The sequence below is a fragment of the Podarcis muralis genome, chromosome 1 (genome assembly GCF_964188315.1).
Source record: "Podarcis muralis chromosome 1, rPodMur119.hap1.1, whole genome shotgun sequence".
NCBI classification, from domain to species: domain Eukaryota; kingdom Metazoa; phylum Chordata; class Lepidosauria; order Squamata; family Lacertidae; genus Podarcis; species Podarcis muralis.
In genome coordinates, this window is record NC_135655.1 from 19,133,372 (window position 1) to 19,150,030 (window position 16,659).

The 16,659-nt window shown below is 42.0% G+C and overlaps 1 long non-coding RNA gene across 1 annotated transcript in view; it reads right to left on the bottom strand.

Moving 5' to 3' along the window:
* Window positions 1-7,717: 7,717 nt before the first annotated feature.
* The window catches only part of LOC144327311 (uncharacterized), a 79,834-nt gene continuing 70,892 nt past the window's right edge, over window positions 7,718-16,659 (bottom strand). The window contains exon 3 of the long non-coding RNA XR_013392382.1: window positions 7,718-9,075. This is a non-coding gene — a long non-coding RNA (uncharacterized LOC144327311). The remainder of the gene's footprint in view (window positions 9,076-16,659) is intronic.

Sequence of the window (16,659 nt, forward strand, 5' to 3'; positions counted from 1 at the left end):
TCAGTGGAGCTAGATAGAACATTGCAATACAAAGCAACTTCCATATCTGCTCACTCTTCCCATGAATATGCTTGCCTAGTGCCTGTTTTGTTACCTTTTGAGTGATCTCTATTCCATTCATTCAGGTTTTTAATTTTAATCAATGGGATTTGAACCGGAGACATCTTAGTTTGTAACTTATGCTCTTCTTAGCAACTGCTCTGTGTGAGGAACAAGGGAAAGCAATGTCCTGAAATCTTCATGGTGCTACGCTGATAGTCGTCCAAGTTCAAACAAATGACAGTGTCTCCCCGCACAATGATTGATGGGGCATTTGGGGGGTGAGCTTCTCCGAGTTGCAGTGTATGCTTGGATTTCCCTCCAACAACCTGAGTCAAATGTCTCCCTCATTCCTAGTTAGAATCTGCTGACCGAGGCCATAAATTAGACATGCAAAAATGAGCTGTAAAAGGGAAGAGGCTTGCAAGTCCTTAAGTGACCCCCCAAACTCCCCTAAATGCCTCCCAGATGATTCCACAGTCAAATCATCTCCACATCATCCCTCTTCCAATAGCACCCCAATTACAAGTACGATTCCAAAGGGAGTCTTCATTGTCCTGATTGAGTGGTATGAAATCCATAAAATGGCAATTGTCTTCTTTTGATGGGTCCCTCACAAGTTGATGTGGTGATGGATGTCATCACAGGCTACTACTTTTAGCAGTTTGCTCCCCAACTTAAGATTGCACTTCCTTGGAGTAATGCTCAAGGACTTAAACTTTATGTCTGCGTTGCACCTACGAGCTGGACTAATAACTCCTTAATATGGTCTCTTTTATTTCATCTGTAATGAGTCACTCATTTCCCATGCTTCAAATGTCTCTGTCCATCAGAAGCAGTCTCATTATTCTGGGTCCTGTCCCTGGTAAATCATGCTCTTTTTTTTTTTTTTGTATTTTTGGAAAATATTTTTGGGGTGGTGTAGAGGGTGCTGGGAGCTATAGATGAGACTCTTCAACACCTAATTATAACTGTTCAATGATAAGTGAAGTCAGTTGCGCTGTGAGCATTAAAACCACCTATTAAACATTCCTATGTTTTATAATGATGTTTTAAAAATGTAAGCTACCTTGAATCCCAACTTGGGGGAAAGTGGGATATAAATACAGTGGTACCTCTAGTTGCGGACTCCATCCATTTCAGGGTGCCATTCGCACCCTGAAAAGTCCACAACTAGAGCGCCTCTTCCGTGCATGTGCACAGTGCGATCGAGCGCTTCTGCGCATGCACAAAGCGCACAAATCGCTTTTGCGCATTCATGAAGCATGCAGATCACTTCTGCGCATGTGCGCGTGGTGAACCCGGGAGTAAACACTTCTGGGTTTGCGGCATTCATAAGCTGAAAGTCTGTAACAAGAGCGGAACGCAACTAGAGGTACCACTGTATACTTAATTTTTGTTTTTAAAAAAGTTTCTTTTAATAAAGGAGATTGTTAGATCGGTTTACTAACACTTTTTTTTTTTTTTTTTTGCTTTAGAAGGCAGAATAGACCAAATGAGTGCAGATTGCAGTAAGCACAGAATAACCCTCCATGTGCAATAGTGTACACCTTCCAAGTGTCCCTCTTTTCTGGGGACAGTCCCGGATTTACAGAATTTGTCCCAGTTTCTGATCTGATCCTGGAATGTCCCACTTTTCCTTAGGACGTCCCTATTTTCATCAGAGAAATGTTGGAGGGTATGGAGTTATGTGACCCCTGAGCCAAGGAGATAAGTAACTATACAACCTTTAGAAGACATCTAAACTTGCAGCTCTATGCATAGGCTTCCATGACTGAACATTCCAAGTATAAGGCTATAAAGGAAGAATTCTAACCCAGCACCTGAGGCGAACCTCAAAATAGTGCCCTCTCCCTGCCAGTGAAGAAGTGAGGAGTGAAGATCTACACCAGAAACAAGGGGAGACCAAAGATCTACACTGGGATCTTCTGCCCCTGTAGATCAGAAGCCACCTTACCTTGACTCATGGGTGATGAGCTGGCCATGCAACATGGCTCTCAATAGCCTCCCACATTGGGGTGAATACAAAGAGTAATTCTTTTTGCCAAAAGGCCATGCCTTAATGCCTTCAGAAGCTGAAAAGAATCCACACATGTTATTCCTGTACTTAATTTCCTGACCGAATTCACTCTCCCTTTCCTATGGGTCCCTCCACCACCATGCCCAAACTATGCTGTTGTTATTATGGTGATTATTTCATCATCATCATTTTCTTCTTCCAAAATCAGAACCCATTTTGGTGGGGGGGGGGAGAGAAAATCAAAATCTGGGTTTAGTTAAACTTCCTCCACTGCTTCTGGCACTTGTCCTAAAAAAATAATAATAATAATAAAGAATTGAATACGGGGTGGAAATGCTAATTAGCCCCTGTCACAATTCCTGCTGCTGATGAAAGAATTCGCCGTATGCAAATCAGGCTGCAGCTACCCTGAGCGTGTCAGGCCTTGCCTCCCCTGATAGAAATTGACAATTCCCGGGTTAAAAGGTAAAAGATGATCTCTCCCCTTTCTTTTTCACAACACTGTTTTCTTTCCGCTCGGACCAGCCTAAGGTTCGCGTCTTAATAAAAGAAATGAGAGAGGCAGGCGGATTCTTCTCTATTAATCACACACACTTTGCTCTGCAGCCTAGTCCCTACACTGAGGCTAAAATGGGGATTAGTGGCTTTCAGACATACATACAACTTGTACTGGGCGAGTGTCTTTTCAAATGCATTTTAAAGGGGAAAAGAGGAAGGGCTGTTTATTCAAAACAATTGTGCCAGCTGCTGTAAAATATATGAAAAGGAACAATGAATGGTTGATTCAGATATTGTGGGCTACTCTGAGCCTACGCATATGAGTGCAATGCATCTATATCTATATATCTGTATAATATTTATTAAATTTATATACCATCCGAGGATCACAGGGTGGTTTACAGTATAAAAACGCAAAAATACATAACATAATAACAACATAGCACTTGGGTAACAACAACAGCACAGCATAAATGTCCACAAAATTTATTTTCCTCCCCTTCCCCCTTTTATTTAATTTTAAACCAAACCATCCTTACTAACCGTCGTTTCTAGCTTTATCCTCCACAAATGCGTTTAACCCACTAGTAAAGCTGCCACTTCATCCCGTGGCATCAAATTCACAATTTAACTACCTGCTATTTAAAGAAGTAGGGACATGGGTGGCGCTGTGGGTTAAACCACAGAGCCTAGGACTTGCTGATCAGAAGGTCGGCGGTTCAAATCCCTGTAACGGGGTGAGTTCCTGTTGCTCAGTCCCTGCTCCTGCCAACCTAGCAGTTCGAAAGCACGTCAAAGTGCAAGTAGATAAATAGGTACCACTCCAGCGGGAAGGTAAACAGCATTTCGGTGTGCTGCTCTGGTTTCCCAGAAGCGGCTCAGGCATGCTGGCCACATGACCCGGAAGCTGTATGCTGGCTCCCTCGGCCAATAAAGCGAGATGAGTGCCGCAACCCCAGAGTCGGCCACGACTAGACCTAATGGTCAGGGGTCCCTTTACCTTTATGTAAAGAAGTACTTTCTTTGGTCTGTCCCAAATCTTCCAATATTCACTTTCACTGGAAGGGTTAGAAAAGGATGGAGGAGGAACCTGCCAGGTCATGAAAAAAGTGTCCTAGCCTGTGCTGTGATTTTGTTTTTTCCTCAACTGAGAGAGAACTAGCAGCAAATTACCGTAAGAGATGCCAACTTGAATAGACTATTGTGTGGGAGAGGACAGGTAAGTCCTGCCCCACATAATTGATCACAAGATGCGCTGCAAGCACACCATTTGAATGGCAATGTACATCAACTTTGGGCGCCCAGTCTCCTCAAATATTTTATTGGGGTGGGGACAAAGGGACTAGGAGTTGGATTCCATGATCACCAGTGAACTTAGCAGAATCAGGGCTGAAGGGCTGAGCAAGAAGGCACTCGGGGACAGAGGAGAACTGTAGCAGCTGGAGATGGTTTTTGGAGTTCCTTGCTGGCTAGGAGCCAGTGTGGTGTAGTGGTTCAGAGCGGTGGACTCGTAATCTGGGGAACCGGGTTCGCTTCCCCACTTTTCCACATGCAGCTGCTGGCCTTGGGCCAGTCACACTTCTTTGAAGTCTCTCAGCCCCACTCACCTCACAGAGTGTTTGTTGTGGGGAGGAAGGGAAAGGAGAATGTTAGCCACTTTGAGACTCCTTCAGGTAGTGATAAAGCAGGATATCAAATCCAAACTCTTCTTCTAGGACAAGCACAGGCCAAAGTTTGATGAGGCAGCTGGAAAAGTTATAATTTTCAGGATCATCCAATGGCCCTGGCACAGGTCACTGAGTTAATATTTACAACAGTGTCTGGGCCATTGGGTTGCCTTGTTAGTTATTGTATGGCACAGAACAGCTATTGACTCCTATGGAGGAACCAACACCAAAACAAGTTGTAAGCAAGGGAGCAAAGCTCATTTGGTTTGTGAGTGTGGGTGTCTGGTGGGATGCACAGTTGGAAAATCTTTTTTTAACCCCCCCCCTCCAAAAAACAACAACACCTGGCCAATCCAGCATGGCCAATAATGAAGGGAGTTGGAGTCCTACAACATCTGGAGCATGTATGGTCAACATGGGATCCTCCAGATGTTTTTACACTCCCCACCATCCCTGATGATTGACCCTACTGACTGATAGGCATTGCAGTGCAGAAGTTCTGGAGGGTCATCACATTGGCTCCCCGGATTAGAGCCACCTGGAAGAGCTCCTGCTCTGTGCAGATAAATCATGTGGCCTATCTATTCCCATTTCTGGTTGACTCCCCCCCCCCCCCCCGTCTGCATTCTTGCTCCCCCTTCTGGATTAGTTCACAATTTAAGACTAATCTGAAGAGTCAAAAGTGCGTATGGAAAATATGTTATAATAATTACTGCACACAAGCTATAAGAGGCACAAAGTGTTCATAAAAGATCAAGATAGATGAATTTTCTTAATAAGTGGCTAAAACAGCCTCAGAATTTCCGGAGCTATTTTGCTGCTCAAGGGTTTCCAATGCAACGCTCTGATGATAGAAGAACCACTTCTATCAAATATTAAGCTACTGTAAATTTACTATAATTGAATAATTTGCCTCTTAGCTTTGGTTCACTAAAACTGTAGCAAGGTTCTCATCACTAAGTGATCGTTCTGCAGTCTGTTTCAATATATGTCATGTCAGACAAGGCTCATATATAGTACCATTTAAGATTTAGTAATTCCAAAGCCAAGGGACCTTGTAAAAGATCTGGATGATTGACCATAAAGTATGCACGTATTTAGTCATATTAAATTACGATTAGAGCTGTGAGCTTCAGATTTAAATACAAAATTGATAAATCTTTCCTACTTTAGAAAAGTACAATCTCATGCAACTCAGACTCATGCAAAATGAGAAGGGATTCATAGGAAAAAAGAGTGAGCAAACGCCATACAATTTCTGTAGATTTTATAGATTTGTTTGGCTAGGTTTGCTCCCACTCTGGGAAGGCTCTGAAATGCAGAGCTTTAGAATGGGATACTTTACACAATGAACTTGATCAAGCCTAGCCATATAGCATCCAGGATAACACACGGTGAGATGAAATATTTGAGCCAGTATATATTCCTTGATTTGACCCAACAGCTAAAAAGAGAGCCCATGGCAGCAGGTATCGCATCTAAGAGTGATCTCTATGCATATTAAGCCCCTCTATAAGCCCCTCCCTGTCCCATCAAGGAATTGCTAGAAAGTAAGGATTGCTAGAATTACCGTATAACTCGATGAGGGGTAAACTACGTTGCCCAGGACTATTTTTTTTTTTGGGGGGGGGGGGGGGAGATAGGCTTTGAATGGGCTTTAAAAGTAGAGTCAGTACGCAACCATAGAACAGTAGAATCGCAGAGGACCAACAGAAGCTTGAACATTCATGCACTTCTGCCACATGCACAAATTCGCATGTGACACTGTCATGTCCCAGTACTGGCATGAGGAGGAGTGGTTCAGATGATAAACCAGGCACTCCACTTGTTGGGGAGCCTTCATCACCCTTTCTGCACTGCTTCCATTTGAACTATCCTTGGGAGTCTGAAGACGTTCCCCTGACCCACCAGCATGGAGTACCATGTGACTACAGAACAGGTAATAGGTCCTCTAAAATACTGAAAACAGAAGTTCCAGATAGATGGAATCGTGGGAAGGTCAAGCCCTGCCAGTCTTTTTAAGGGTTCAGTGGGCTAAACATCTGCTGAGACAACATATTCCAAAACTCAGTAAACGGAGCCCACTGAGAGCGTCCCAGGACTTTGGAAAGCTCTTGAATGACAGGTGTAGCCATGGCCAATGCACAATGCATGCAACCCACCATTTTTTTCTTAGGAAAGAGCCTCATACCAATTGTCTGCATGCATGGCCTTACTGGAAATTATACTGCAGATGTGTAGGAAGAATGCAAGCAACTGTTTTTACTATTCACATTTAAGAGGACAAAAGGGAAATCCAGCATCACATTACAACTGGCTTCTTAAAACAGAAAGGGCAAAGCACAAATGAGGAAGGCTAATTTTGAGTATTTTCTAACATTAGAGGAAACATCCAACTCATCATATTCTACCTACCTTCTAAAAGCCACCATAATACCTTCAGATGTGTTTCTCCATTGACCCAGCTAATTGGAATTGAATATTAACTTTCAATGTTGCCTGTAAACCACTTTGAGCATCTTCTTTTGGTTAGAAATGTAGGTATGAATCCAGCTTGGCTCTGCATCTCTGGTGGACATCTCAATACTAGCATAGCTTGGGGTCCAACCCAAAGCAAGACACGAGTACCTACAAAGGCTCTTCCACAGCCTTTACCAACGTGGTACCTTCCATATGTCGTTGGACTACAACCCTCATTATTCCTGACCATTGGCCATGCTGGTTGGGGCTGATGGACACTTGAGTACAAAACCTTTGAGGGGAACCATTTTGGGGAAGGCTGATTGACTGCATCGTTGAAGGCAGATTCCAATGAGTCTCCAATTGGTTCCAATGAAAAATCCACCAAGACTGGAACCACAGATTCACTGCTGAATTGCAGTAATTCCATCAGACTGTGGAAGGGAGAGACCCAGGAAAGTGCTGCTGACAGGCTGGCTGCTCTTTCTGAACTGTGCAATCTCTAACTTTTAAGAACTGGTGCATGAGATTGCTTTTCTCCTCCTCGCCATCTCTTTTCCCTTTTGTGTTGTATCTTAGGTTGTAAACCTGTCTTAAATTTCTTCTTTAAGTTCTCTGGTATCTTTTCTGATGGAAGAGCTGATGAGAGTGGGAATCCAGCCTGTTTTCTGACCCCAACATTAAACAAACAAACAAACAAACCCACCTCCATCATGCCTCTGAATACCAGTTGCTAGGAAATGGCTGTTGCCATGTCCTGTTTGGGGGGGCCACCTGGCCCTTCCTATGTTCTTACCACAGCTATTGCTGGCATTAACAACCTCCAACCATCCCTTGTTTTCAATTTCTTCCCCCTTTCTTTCTGCTGCTCTGTAGCATAAACAGTGTTTTCCAAGAAAATAAAATCATAATGCTACCCTCTTAGAAGCCTGAGTGCAGCCAAGGGTGTTAGAGCACTTTTTGATTACATCAAAATTGCCTAAGACAAGACTGACTGCTTCATTGAGTTAATGCAGCTGTGGGATCTGAAAGACACTGATGGAAATAACATTGGCGCTTTCAAGACTGTTCTTTAAGACGAATGTAATGCCAACCTTGGCTGTGTTTAAAGATGAAAAATAGGCCCATGAAGGGTGAGAAATGGCAGTAAATGGCAAGCATGATTTTAATGGGAAGGCATCAAAAGAGTTTATTTTCCATAGCAAAAGAAAACTTGATAACCATTTAGCCCTACTGAACTCAATGCAGAAAATGCTAATAACTGTCTAATGAAAAGGCAGCTGGTACCTGGGATTTCAACATAAACATACAAATGAGCTGTTGCCAGAAAGCTTGCCACCTGGCACATGTCCAGTGTAACCTGTTATTACCGAACACAAAGTCTTCTAAAGGTTTCTGAAAACAACCAAGCCCCTGTCAGAAATTACCCTCCAAGGATGCATGGAGTGGGAGTGGGGGGCTCCGCCCCATGCCCTTATCTCCATTGTCTTTGCCCCAGACCCTTCACAAATGGACAGAAGGTCTGAAGGGGGGGACCTCTTGAACAGGCAAAAATTTGAAAGATGGAGAACTTTGACACACCCGGAAATGCCCACGACCACCACCATAGAGCAGTGATTAGTTCTCTGCTCAAAGTCTGTTCTTCATGTGAGTATCATAGAGAAGACTATTCCATCTGAAGCAGTATGTCCTTCTTCATTACTCTCCCTTGATAGCCTAGGCCAGGGCTGGATTTAGGTTTGATGAGGCCTTAAGCTACTGAAGGTAATGGGGCCCTTTATATGTGATATTTTAGGGAGCAGTCTAGCAGGTGGGGCCCATTACTTACATCATCGGAGCCTACACAACACAAAACACTGTTACTGTTGCTGTTCATATATCATCCATATATCTCTGATGGTGCCTACTATATGGAATGCCCCCCCCCCCCCCCGGAGATCAGGTGGGCACCAGCTGCTGAATTCTTCTGCTGGCAGCTATATACTTCTTCACTCAAGCTGACTGTCAAGATCAGCTTGTGACATTTCTGGCTACTGTAATTGCAACTGAAGTCTTACTATTGTTCTACAGAGAGCCCTTCCAGACGACCTGTTCATTGAGCATTCATCCCAATTTGATCGCACAAAGCTTACTCACAGATTAGACAATGGTCTTCATTGAGCATTTGTCCTGATTTGTTTGTGGGGAGGTTATACAACCAGAACCATTCATCCTGAAATCATCCTGATTTGATTCTGTGGTTGATAAATGTCGTCCGATGAATCACCGATTCATCAATTTAAGAAGGTTGTTGACAAGCTGGAACGTGTGCAGAGGAGGGCATCCAAGATGATCAAGGGTCTGGAAATTAAGCCTTATGAGGAGTGCTTGAAGGAGCTGGGTATGTTTAGCCTGGAAAAGAGGAGAATGAGAGGAGATATGATAGCCATCTTCAAATATCTCAAGGGCTGTCACATGGAGGAGGGAGCATGCTTGTTTTCCCCTTCTCTGGATGGTAGGATTCAAACCAATGAATGGCTTCAAGTTGCAAGAAAGGTGATTCCGACTAAACATTTGGAAAAACTTTCTGACAGCAAGAGCTGTTCAGCAGTGGAACAGACTCCCATGAGAGGTGGTGGACTCTCCTTCCTTGGGGGTTTCTAAGCAGATGTTGGAAGGCCATCTGTCATGGATGCTTTAGCCGAGATCCCTGCATTGCAGGTGGTTGGACTAGAATCTAGTCTGGACTAGATGACCCTTGAGGTTCTTTCCAACTCTCAAATTCTATGATTCTATGATCCCACACTTTTCAGAGTGTTTACCCATCACTTTCCTAACCACAAAGGTTTTTTTTAAGTTGATTTCTCACACTAGAGCAGACATGTACAACAGGTTGGCTGTGATCGACAGGTAGGTGTCCCCCCCCCCATAAAAAAGCTCAATTACTCTGTTCACTTCTTCCCCCAAAAAGCTGGTTTCTCCCTCCCTAAAAGAAGCTCAACATCTTTGGCAATGACAACGGGTAGATCACTGCCAGTTTTATTTTATTGGGAGTAAATCTCAGTCTCTAGAGAGTTGGACATGCCTGCACTAAAGTAACTGAGTACTTAATCCACTTTAATATCAGCAATTTAAATTTCTGGTATAAACTTCATGTCAATAGGCAAGGAGTTCAAATGTACACATTGCTAGAAGTCAATTTACACATGCACATATTTCAGTGCACTGTATTAATTTGCTTAAAAATGCACAACAACAACAACAACAACAATTTTATTATTTCGTTGTCCCCGAGAGGGGGCAATGACAATAAAGATGATATTATTATTATTATTATTATTATTATTATTATTATTATTATTATTATTATTATTATTATTATTATTCATACCCCCTGGGTTTCCCCAGCCACTCTGGGTGGCTTCCAGCACATATAAAAACATAATAAAACATCAAACATTAAAAACATACTGAAATAAATTATCTATTCCTAGTTTGGGACAAATAGTAAACATTCTACAGTAAATCTTTGGAGATCAAGCTTGGCTATTGCCATTCCAGAAGCAACAATAATCCAACCCTAATCACTTGAAGGATCTTCCAATATTCTCATTATCTACAGGCTTGGAGAAGAAAAATAATTTCCACTCATCATCTATTTATATATTGATCATAATAATGACTGCAATCAACAATTAGAGTTGGTGCTAAATGTCACTGACATTACACATTTCCCCTCCCCCTTTAAAAGACATCACAATCACAGAAGTGTTATGCATGCAATATTTTGCTTTGACATTTTAATATTTTGCTTTGACATCCAGTAACATTTTTGGCCAACAAAGTCAAACAGAGATATGGAAATTCCTTTACAACTATTTGCAAAACTATCAATCTTAGAATGCAGTTTTTGAATCCTCAGATAAAACGCTCATGAAATATTTTCTTAAGCGGAATATAAAGCTTGATGTGATGATGGTATCTATTTTTCCTCTCTACCTTTAGTATGGAATTCCCTGATCACCAATTATAGAATATGATACAAATCTAGCATGTGCAAGATATGCAGCTGGAATAAATAAACTGGGAGGTGGGGTGGTAGATCCTATTATCAATCTATCTGCCAGGGAGAGTGCACATATTGAAACTGTAAATGAACAAAGCAGTGGTCTGCAAACAACCAATAAAGTCCAATAGAGCAAGAGCAAGAACCCTAACAGGGGAGCTGACTTGGGCCCCAGGTTATGGGTGCCCAGCCCATGCGACAGCATGATGTCATGTTGTGACGTGATGTCATGACGTTGTTGGGATGCTGCTGGGGAGACGGGGGCAACTGGCAGGCCCCCAGCTGGCTCCAGCCCACCGGCCAGCAGCCGGGCAAACTCTGGTTCTCGGAACAGCATCAAAACTGCATCTCAAGCCTCAGAGATCTTTAGATACTGACCACGCAAGAAAGCAGAGATAAGAACTCTTTGCAACAGACGTAGTGGACAGAGGCATATGTAAGCATTTTTATAAGCATTTATTCAGCATCAGGACAAAGGAAAAACATGTCTGCTTCCCTTCGTGTCCAAGCAAAACAGCATAGGCAAAAGCTATATACAACGGAAGTTCCCAGCAGGCTGTGCTGGAAGTAAACAGACATGTGACATACAACAACGCCACATGCCTGTTCTAAAGGTGGAACGGAACTATATCCTAACAGACGTCATAGAATCTGACTTCCAGTGCCACCAGAAGTCAAGTTCTGAGGTCTCGCAAGGCCTCAGACAGCATCTCCACAGAGAGCCCTGTGGTGTGGGTGCTGAGCACACACAACAATATTGTTTTGGGGTGCTCGGGCACCCAGAGCCCCCTATAGTTGGCGCCCCTGAACCCAAAAATTAGCAAAGAAAATTTAGAAAGACAGGGAGCGGGGATACTTCCCTTGTCACCCAAAGGATTTTCAAGGGTCTGCCAGTTGGGCATCTCTGGGGAGAATTCTCTAGGCATGTTCCTTCAGTGAAGGAAGTCCTCTCCATAGTGGCAACCTACTTAGATTCAGATGTCAAGGACAGTGGGAGGAGGGCACCAGTTCAACATATAAGTACTGGTTTACGAAGCTCTAAGTGGTTTCAGACCCAAAAGATTGCCTCCCCTGATATTAACCATCTTGAGACTTAAAATCAGCCCAGACAGGGGGCTGTTGATGGTACTGCAACTAAGTTCTGGCACTGATCTGCGACAGGACTTTCTTGGTAGTAGTTCCTCCCTGGAGAGTTATGTCTGTCTCCATCAAAATTACTAAGTAACCAATTCCCCCTAGTATAATACACTTTGTATGTTATTCTCACTAATATATGGGTGGGTTTTTTGTTTTTGTTTTTATTTATTTATGGTTTTCAATTTTATACATTTCACTGATTTTACAGTCATTTTAAGATTTCAAAACTTGGCTTCCTTCCCCCTCTTTCTGTGGTTCCTTAAATTTATTTTTAATATTTTCTGCATATCCAAATTAACTTAATTTGCTCATTTATGCATCTACTTTAAATATATACTCTTATAAAACTGCAGGTTATTACAATAATCCTGCCAATGTTCTTAGTTGTTTACAGTTTATTTGTAAATATTCAATAAACCATTTTCATTCTTTTATAAAAAGATTGTTATCTTGATTTCTGGTATGTTTTGCCATTTTTGCATATTCCCTAAGTTTTTGTATCCATTTTTCCTTTGCTGGGACTTCTCCCCCCCCCCCCCATTTTTGGACTAGTAACATTCTCGCTGCTGTAGTCGCATACATGAATAAATTACTATACAGCTTGGGTAGTTCTGTCCCTTTAATTCCCAAAAAGAATTCCCTATTTTAAAAATCCATATAGAGAATATATGGATTTTTTTGCGGGGGGGGGGGGTACACATTATTTAGCTGGAGAACAGCATTGCAAAATTCAAATAAGGGCAAATTTTGAACGATGTTTCATTTCTCATATAGTTTCGGAAGGTGTGAATTTGATGGGTTCCCCTTCAAATGTGAACCAAATCAAAGTTCTCTCCCACCTCCAGTCTAAACGGACCTTATAGTTATACAACACAGATGTGTGTAGGCTCTGTTGAGACCATTATCTGAATGTATGGAAGTGGGCACTATCCTGTTTCCATCTCCCTTGCACACATTCACCCAAGACATATACTCCAGGAATATCACTGTGCCAAGATCTCTTCTTTAATTTCTCCAAGAAAATATTCACTGTTCATTTCCACAACTCAACATGGAGAACCTTGCTCACTTGCTTCACGCTATTTTTTCAAACACCAGTGGCTTCTAAAGCATTTCTTTTTAAAGCAGAATTCAAAACTTCAGGAAATCATGCTCTGTCACCCTGCAACTCCTTAGAAAGTGTCCTCAGAAAAAAAGAAAGGAAAAGAAAAGAAAAGATGTGAGCATGAACAGAGGGCTAATTCTCAACTCCCATTAGCCTCTACAGTTTCTTACCAAAAAGGGTTAATTGCCTATTTAATAAAGCCTTGGGAGGACACCATTCTTCTGTGTCAAATACTATTTTCATCCTGCTCAGGCTCATTATAATGACACACAACTGGACAAATGGGGAAAAACACCCATGGCACAATTTCTGCCAATGAATATTTCAGTAGGTGCCTCTTGGCTAAAAGTCTAGATAAAAGCCTTGCTCCAGGCAAATTAAGAATGGGAGAAAATACTTCTAAGTGCCTAAAGCTTATGAGAAAAGAAGTGGCATAGACCCCTCAACATGATCTCTTCAACTGAAAAACCAAGAGATCACAGCAAAAGGCAATTACATTGGCTCATCCCTTGTGTTTCGAGCCTGTATTCTGCTGACATATACATCAGAGCGTTCCAACTACCAACTGTGCTCAGATGCATACATTCGAGTTGCTTGTTATTTGTTGCAAACATCATCACTACTTCTCTCTCTTTTCTTTTCCCTTCTTTTCTGGAGTATAGTTAGGGTGCTTTACTAAACTCAAAATGACTGGTACCCTTTCAAAAGTGGTGACTAACTTCTGACCCCTTGGTCAAAAGCGGTGACAAACTTCTAACACCCATTCTCCCTGACAATTAGACATGTTGTGAGGGGCTAAGACTTGAAACTCAACAACATCTGGAATATCACAGGTGAGCTACCCCTGTCTTAAAGATAAATTGATGTTCGTGCATGGCTGCAGCTTCTTCACATTTAGTTGGCTTGAAATTATGATGAAATGACCACATGAAGAGGAAAGTGATTATTTTTTTAAAAAAAGTGGTCTTCAACTTGTGGAACAAGCAGAGAATTTGGGGTGGGTGCTGCTACAGTGTAATACTTTGGACTCCACTCCCATGACCCCCGACCACTAGAGTCAACAACATCTGGAGGACCACTGGTTCCCCATCTCTTGGTTTTACTGCTAGACACCCCATAACAATATGAACAGTTTACTGAGAGCCGAGATATCATTAAGACACACATTTGTCTGCTCTCATTCTGCACCAAAGCTGCTGTATAGTGATGTCCTGTCACAGGTTTAGAAAGCCATATATATATATGACCTACATTGGCTCCCAGTACGTTTCCAAGCACAATTCAAAGTGTTGGTGCTGACCTTTGAAGCCCTAAATGGCCTCAGACCAGTATACCTGAAGGAGCATCTCCATCCCCATTGTTCAGCCTGGACACTGAGGTCCAGCTCTGAGGTCCTTCTGGCGGTCCCCTCGCTGCGAGAAGTGAGGTTACAGGGAACCAGGCAGAGGGCCTTCTCAGTGGTGGTGCCCTCCCTGTGGAACACCCTCCCATCAGATGTCAAGGAAATAAACAACTACCTGACTTTTAGAAGACATCTGAAGGCAGCCCTGTTTAGGGAAGTTTTAAATGATGTTTTATCGTGTTTTTAATATTCTGTTGGGAGCTGCCCAGAGTGGCTGGGAAAACCAAGCCAGATTGGTGGTGTATGTATAATTAAATAAGCAAATAAATAAATAAATAAATAAATAAATAAATAAATAAATAAATAAATAAATATTACAATGACATTTTAGAAGAAACACTGTGGGTATTATCACAGAAGTTTATTCTGCAGTCTAGCTGTGCTGGCTAAATATGGCTTATAGCGCCATGTGTGGAGTAGTGGTTAGAGAGTTTGATTCACACCCGGGAGACCAGGGTTTGAATTCTCACTGGGCCACGAAGCTCACTGGAATATCCTTGGGTCAGGAACTGCCTCTCAGACTTACCTACTTCACAGGGTTGTCATTGAGGGGATTAAATGAGGCAGTGGAGAACCATATATGGCACTTAGAGCTCCTTAGGAGAAAACGTAGAATATAAATGCAATTAAATATAAATATGGGTTGGTAGCTAACAGCACAATGACTACTCAGAAGTAAGTCCTATGGAATTCATTGGGGCTTACTCCCAGATAAGTGGAGTTAGGAATGCGGCCTAACTCAAATAATGGTTTCACAATCTTCTGAAAACTTGAATTAAAGAAGCCTTTCAGTGATGGATGCGGAATTCACAGATGACTTCCGTGCTATCTGTAAATCTTTATAGTTATGTATCTTCATATTTATTGCTTTGAAAGCTGGTTCACTTTGTGTATGATTAAAAAAAGGAACCTATTCATTTCTATTCATCACCCAGAGTCAAAAGCCTTAAATAAGCAATACTTCTCAAAATCCACAGTGTTTTACAATACAAGCCTACTAATGTCTACTCAGAAGTAAGTCCCACTGGTTTCAATGAGGCTTACCTCCAGCTAAGATAGTGTAGGATTGAAGCCTTGGTTTCTGAAGAGGAAGCTAAATTAGCCATTTGTGCTTTGATGGTTAAGTTCACCTATGGAGGAAATTTAATTTTTATGGGAGCTAATAAAAATGATTACATTTAGATGGACTTTTAATGTAACATTGCTCTCAGAGCCAAAATACTTTAAAGTATTTTATTTTTAACACAAGTTGGGATTGCTAATGAATAGTTCACCATGAAACTACCTTTGGGAAGCTTCAATAGATTAGCTGTCCTTGCATTTTATGTTATTTTCATTTTTTTAGGCCATGGTTAAAACCCATTTTAAACAGAGAATTTATTAATAATGAAAAATTAAAAGTATATCCACAGTCTCCAGATATATGAGCAATAGTAAAAACAGTCATAGATTTGAAAGAATAGTAAGGATGGTGCAGCTCGGACTCTTTATATATTATTGGTGAACATACTTGTTTGACTTGGTAAAGTTGTGCCATGATGACCCTAGTGTATTTAATTACATTTCTGTGGTCTGTTTTAATACTCAAGATTCAGAGAGAGAGAGAGAGAGAGAGAGAGATGTGCATGTGCATATGTATGGATAAGATGTACTCCTCCTGCACATAAAAATCTATTTGCAAGCAGTTTGTATTCAGTTGTATCTTCCAGCTGACAGCTGGCCTTCAAAGGGGCTTAGCTTCAATATGTCACCTGATGCCTTAAAGATGTCAGGTGATTGACAGTTGAGTGACCCCACCTACTGGTCAAAATTAGCCCAAAGGGTGGGTAGGGGAAGGAAGTATTTGGACAGCCAATCAGATCAAGTTCCCCATTCTTGCCTTATGGAGAAGGCTCTGGAGAAATATCTAGCTGTACATCTGGTAGCTCAGAGATGAGGAACAAGTGGACTCAATCTCCCAGCCATCATGGCAAGTGGGCAGGGATGATGGGATGATGGGAGCTAGAGTCTGACAACATTTGGAGGGCCACTGGTTCCCCATTGCTGTAATTGCCAATGGAAAAGCCTTTTCCCCAGGCTATGGGGAAATGGATGTGACCACCTGATGGTGTTAGGAGCTAATGCAGTTCTTCAGAGAATGAGTGGAGAAATCCAAAAAGCAACACTTACAGTGCCATATCAAACACCTGATCTGGCACGGAGGTGGGTGCACATGGAGGGGTTGGCAACAAACATGGGAAACCATAAGGATAGAGCTTGAGACTCTTCATCTCAGGGTTGTGGGTT